This window comes from Pleurodeles waltl, unplaced genomic scaffold (assembly GCF_031143425.1).
Source record: "Pleurodeles waltl isolate 20211129_DDA unplaced genomic scaffold, aPleWal1.hap1.20221129 scaffold_39, whole genome shotgun sequence".
In the NCBI taxonomy this organism is placed as follows: Eukaryota; Metazoa; Chordata; class Amphibia; order Caudata; family Salamandridae; genus Pleurodeles; species Pleurodeles waltl.
In genome coordinates, this window is record NW_027150097.1 from 4,599,163 (window position 1) to 4,605,671 (window position 6,509).

Consider the following 6,509-nt stretch of genomic DNA (forward strand, 5'->3'; position numbering starts at 1 on the left):
ATAAAACTCTCCTTGTTTGTAAGAAATGCAGGGGTGAAGTTCTGCTGCATTCACAGTGACCCACTGACTCTTTTACAAAGGTTCCCAACCGTGCAAAGACTCTTGGTGGTTAGTTAAGGGGCCATGCTAAATGGAGATTTCAAAGCATCAGACGTGACGTTTACTTTGTTTCTGCGCCAGCAAAAGTATATTTGTATTTTAATGGAGTTACTTGTGAAATACACATTTTTGTTGTGCTGTTGGATTTGTCATTTTTGATTTACAGTGTGAACAAATTCAAGCGATAGACAGTAGGTGGGGACTGACACTGCCTCAGTTCTCCTAGGACTTTGGATGAAGAGTAGAGTAGAATGCCAGGTTTGATGGTGTAATGGTTAGCAGTCTGGACTCTGAGTCCAGCAATTTGAGTTCAAATCCAGGTGAGACCTCACATTAATATTTACTTAATACATTTGTTTTCATTTATTGCAGGTCTTGAGCAGGAAAACATTTGCATCTCTGACATGACCCTTCTTTTCCTATTTTCATTCCCCGCGGACATCTATACATTATTCTATAGGCGGTGTTGTGGCACTTGACGCTACACACAGGTGTTGTATTCTTCCTGTGTCTGTGTGGACACCCCTTCTGTGGCTACACAACAGTAACATGCGGAGCATGGACCTGACTCCACGTGGATAACTTACAAGGGGGGCAAGCTGACAGAAAAGTATTGTGTTAAAGGAAGCATTTAATAAAGTGTTAACGGATAAAATTAAAAAATGTTTTCTGTTTTATTTCTGCACTTTCTTGGTAATTATCCAGCATATGAATGGTGATGACAATTGTTGATGACAATACTGTTTGCTCCCCAAAAATTGAAATCTAATCTGTTCCTCGTGTAAAGCGCTCTAATGTCAGGGGTGCCAAGTTTACCTGAACATACATGCCTACATTTTAGAAGAAGGAAGTGGGAGATTTTTGAAAAATAATTGAGACAAAGTATTTCCCCTATTGACATCTATTGAAGCAGAAGCAATTTCAGGTGGGAGACAGACAAAATAAAGCCATTTTTGCCTTAAGAAATCTGGAGTCTCCCGCTTGAATCGGGTTTATTGGCATGCATTGCTTACCTGCAAAAACAAACAAAAAAAGCCGCACAAAAAATCGGCAGCCCACATCCATTGAGAGCGGAAGATGCGGCTGAAGCGGTGTCTGGTGCCTCAAGTTGTTCCCAGTTCCAGTTTTGAAACACTGAGAGCCGGTTTCCATCTTGTGTGAGGAAGCTTCCAAGCACTGAAATCCATGACTGATTTCACACCGTTCCAGGACATGCACAGAGAAGGCTTCAGTTCCGAAGCTTTTAGGGGCGTATTTATGAGAGGCTTGCGCCGCGGAGCTGCACATTTTTTACGCTGTGGTTGTGCAAGCCCCTCAACCATATCTATGAGGCAACACACACCCGCTATGCGTGGCCTCATAGATATGGAGTAAGACAAAGTGGCGCAGGTCGCACCAGGGAGGCATTTCACGGGCTTTGGGGTGGGTTTTCCCACGCAACACCCATGGAATTTGACGCCGAAACATAAACCTAGGGTGGCACCAAACCTTTACGCATCACCAGAGCAGGCGTAATTAGGAGAAATATTTTCATTTCTCCTTATTTTTTCCTCTTTCTATGTGTGCTGCATTCTGCAATCCTGCATGCAACGCAGACATGCTTGCACCATGGTGCAAGGGTGTCTGCGCTGGCGCTAGGCAGCCAATTGTGCGCCAGAGCAGGGAGAAATGACAGGAACGTGCCGGATTTAATAAATATGGTGCACTCCTGCCTTTTCACATTGGTGTAGGGCAGCGCAGGAAGAAGAGTTGTGGCGCTGCCCTACGCCAACTCCCCATAAATAAGGGCCTACGTGTTTTTGGCTCAGATAGGAGTGGACACTCCTTTTCCAGTCTGGTGGCAGAGTGAGCACGGGACCCACGTCTGGGCATACCCTTGCCACTTAGAGGGCAAGGTATGGGCTCGGGATGAGGGCATCAACCAAACAAATGTGCTTTTCTCAGCTCCCATCAGTGGGCGTCACACCTCTGCAGGAATGTAAGGGGGTGAAGATGCCATAACTGTGCAGTCCTTGGTGTCTATAATTGACACTGGTAAGAAGTAGTGTAAATGGTTCATTTGTGTAAAAAGTTATTCATAACAGCATCATTGTAAGAACTCTATGGCCCTGATTACAAATCATGGTTGGGGTGTCACAGGATTACCCGGAAGTACTAGTTCCAGACAGTAAATCTATCCCACTCCGTGCACTTACTGTCTGGGGGGAGCTGGGACTGACACTGCCAGGCCTTCACAGCACGTGTAGAGCTGAGTCTGGGCTCAGACCCCACAGACGCTCAGACCCCACAGACACTGCAAGGCCTTCACAGCACGTGTAGAGCTGAGTCTGGGCTCAGACCCCACAGACACTGCAAGGCCTTCACTGCACGTGTAGAGCTGAGTCTGGGCTCAGACCCCACAGACACTGCCAGACCAGACCCCACAGACACTGCAAGGCCTTAACAACATGTGCAGAGCTGAGTCTGGGCTCAGACCCCACGGTCACTGCAAGGCCTTCACTGCACGTGTAGAGCTGAGTCTGGGCTCAGACCCCACAGACACTGCAAAGCCTTCACTGCACGTGTAGAGCTGAGTCTGGGCTCAGACCCCACAGACACTGCCAGGCCAGACCCCACAGACACTGCAAGGCCTTAACAACATGTGTAGAGCTGAGTCTGGGCTCAGACCCCACAGACGCTGCAAGGCCTTCACTGCACGTGTAGAGCTGAGTCTGGGCTCAGACCCCACAGACACTGCCAGGCCTTCACAGCACGTGTAGAGCTAAGTCTGGGCTCAGACCCCACGGACACTGCCAGATCAGACCCCACAGACACTGCCAGGCCAGACCCCACAGACACTGCAAGGCCTTCACAGCACGTGTAGAGCTAAGTCTGGGCTCAGACCCCACGGACACTGCCAGATCAGACCCCACAGACACTGCCAGGCCTTCACTGCATGAGTAGAGCTAAGTCTGGCCTCAGACCCCACAGACACTGCCAGGCCTTCACTGCACGTGTAGAGCTGAGTCTGGGCTCAGACCCCACGGACACTGCAAGGCCTTCACTGCACGTGTAGAGCTGAGGTGGGCTCAGACCCCACGGACACTGCCAGGCCTTCACTGCACGTGTAGAGCTGAGGTGGGCTCAGACCCCACGGACACTGCCAGGCCTTCACTGCACGTGTAGAGCTGAGCACTGCAAGGCCTTCACAGCAGGTGTAGAGCTGAGTCTTGGGCTCAGACCCCACAGACACTGCGAGGCCTTCACAGCACGTGTAGAGCTGAGTCTGGGCTCAGACCCCACAGACACTGGGAGGCCTTCACTGCACGTGTAGAGCTGAGCACTGCAAGGCCTTCACTGCACGTGTAGAGCTGAGTCTGGGCTCAGACCCCCGGACGCTGCTGTCTTCAGTCTGTAGGAGGCAGAGGGGGAGACAGGAGGGGACACTCTGCACCCTGAACCTGCCCACGAGGAACCCGCTCCACCCAGTTTATAATCCAGTCCTGGTTTAAGAATTAATATAGATGGGGATAATGCGATAAAGTGATTTATTAAGGACCAAACAATGCAATCATATGGTCGAGTGAATGTTCTTTATTCTAATAAATGCCCCCATCTCCCTTCTTTGTGTTTTCTCTGCACAAATGTGTGTTCTCAGCTGCACATCAGAGGCCTTCACAGATCTTGCTGCCTAAAAACCCCAAGAAATGCAGCGGACATGAACTGTTTGCACCCCCAAACAGAAAGGATTATTGTCTAGGTCTGCCACATAGGAAACATTAAATACAAATTGAAAGGAGCACAAACTCCATTGTTTAAAATGGGGGAACCCACACTACAGTGAAGGGCTGCCCTGCCTCCTCTTCGTGTGTGCTTTATAAATCCGAGGTGAACACAGATAATTTAAATTAAGGCTGTTTTCACAAGTGCCTCTGCCATTAACAAGTAGTGTGTGTGTGTGTGTTTTAGACAATACAAGGGCTGCCTCTCCCTCCCCGTGGGTGTGGCCCTGCTCCCAGCTGATAAGTGGAGCTATGACGCACAGTGACGTCACCAGGATGCTGGGAGCTCTTCTAAACTCTCCAGCTCATTTATCTTGTCCTTGGCTAATAAATGTATTTTATACAATTTAGGTCAAATTACAGTCCGTGGCCGGATAACAAATAGTGAATGTACACAGGGGCATAGCAAGGGGTGGGGTTGTTTCTCATTAATAGTTGGATACAGGTGCCTTCAGTTGAGGATACTGAAGATTTCAGGAGAATTTTTAGATATACTCAGACAAAATATCTCTGTTCCTCTCCCTCTTCCTCAAAAATATAGGTTATTTTACAGAATAGTGTGTTCTCGCTCACTTAGGGGTATATTTACAAGCCCCTTGTGTCTACTTGCGCCATCCTAGCATAATTTTGTTACACTAGGGAGGCGTTAAGGAGGCCCCCACCCTGCACCACATTTACAAAGTGGTGCAATGCATGCTTTGTGCCTCTTTGTACCCTTTGGGCCACATTATACCTGCGCCCGCTATAATGTATGCAAGATGGGGGCATTCCCATGCAGAAAGAACCAAAAAAATGGCACAGTGAAATTTACAACATTTCAAAGCACCAATTTTTCCATCATTTTCAATGCCTGCTCAGGGCATACATTAAACTGACGTTCCCATAATAACCCATGGGCTTCCCTGTAATTTGCTGGACTAGCGCCATCATTTTTGGTGCTAATCCAGAAAAATGCCACAATGGCATCATAAATTATGACGTTATTGTGCTAAGGTGCGCCATGGTGCGCTGTATAGTAAATACCATGGTGACGTTACAGGGGCGCAATGCGACGCAAGAACAGTGGCGCATCAGAGCTGATGCGCCACTATCTTGTAAATAAGCCCCTTAGTGCCCCTGTCAATCTGCATTCCTCTCCCTTTCCACTGCCTGCTGAGCCCCTCTCATGCACCCCGCTTACGGTATAATGCATTTTAACAATATGTGCCAGCCTTCTTCTAAAGCACGCATCATCTCTTCTCTCTCTCTGCGCATATAAAATAGGAGAAGGGCACGTGGGCACTTTAATTCACCATCCAGTTAATAACTGCAACAGATGATTACACGTTTGTACAGTGGGCAAAATTTGTAGGTCCCACCGAGATTTGAACTCGGATCGGTGGATTCAGAGTCCACAGCACTAACCATTACACCATGGAACCACATGTCTCATTGCTAACGCTTCCACTGACAAGACTGGGTGGGGCTGGGTGGGGTGAGCTGTGGTGATCTCTTTATTTTTTAATTCACTACAAGTCCTTCTACTTTTACATTTCATACAAAGCTCCAGGTATATGTAAAAAGGGACATTTAACAAGGAAATACACAAACACCCAGAGCTGCAGCCTGGATTCTTTTTAAAGGGCGCATAGAAGTCACGTGCGCTTTTAAACGTCCTCTGACTCAGATCCTTTCATTTACCTCGCACTTCTAGCGCTTAGAAGCCTTATGAAGCGTCTTGTGAAAGGAATGAAACGGGCCCTTTCCTTCACAAGCTTCAGTAAAACCCCCGCTCTCTCCCCATGTGGAGCGAGCAGAACATGTAATGAGCGCATTTTACAGGAGAATAAAGCGCGGGTTTGAACAGAATCGTCCGGTTCCTCTTGTGAAGTTACTTGGAAGCCCCGCAGCGAGGGGCAGGTGAGACCCAGAGGGGTCGGTGAACTCCTCTCGGTGAAGAGACGGAAGAAGGAGGAGAGATATGTGACCTCTGCACGAGCTGCGGCGGAATTAAGGAGGAAGAAAATGTCCGGCAACAATAAAAATGTGTCCTTCCCATACCGGGAGTCGAACCCGGGCCGCCTGGGTGAAAACCAGGAATCCTAACCGCTAGACCATATGGGAGCTGTGTGTGACCTGCCCGGGTCTCTTTATAAATAGAGGCCTCTGCCCCGCAGCGCCTCCTGCAGCCTTCAGTGAGCTGCCAGTGTCTGCACTGCGGGGAGCTGGACACACCAGGAGTAAAGAGACAAACTTCACTCTAACAAGGAACCAGATCATTCTTTTAACCCGAGTTGTGCTCATCGCTCTTTACCACATGGACAGTCTCGGGATATTTAGGGAGATGACAGAAGAACACCTCAATATGAAAACACACAGCACTGCACATCACACACCGAGCAGCACTGCAGCACTGCACCGGGTCCGTTCACTGCAGTCTGACCCTTACAGCAGCGCTGCACATTCACCCTCACTGCAGAACTCTACGTGGCGACAGAGTGCAGCTGTAGCTAGAGTACCGATCACTGTGGCAGTTAACACCGTGACACAGCAGCACTGCACAAGGTGACACTCACAGCAGCACTGCAGAACTCTACGTGGTGACACACAGCACTGCACATCACACACCGAGCAGCACTGCAGCACTGCACCGGGTCCGTTCACTGCAGT

At 48.9% G+C, this 6,509-nt stretch overlaps 2 non-coding genes across 2 annotated transcripts; both read right to left on the reverse strand.

Moving 5' to 3' along the window:
- Window positions 1–5,209: 5,209 nt before the first annotated feature.
- TRNAQ-CUG (transfer RNA glutamine (anticodon CUG)) lies at window positions 5,210–5,281 on the reverse strand. The gene has a single exon. It is a non-coding gene; the product is annotated as a tRNA-Gln (tRNA).
- Window positions 5,282–5,891: 610 nt separating this feature from the next.
- Window positions 5,892–5,963, reverse strand: TRNAE-UUC (transfer RNA glutamic acid (anticodon UUC)). The gene has a single exon. It is a non-coding gene; the product is annotated as a tRNA-Glu (tRNA).
- Window positions 5,964–6,509: the final 546 nt, after the last annotated feature.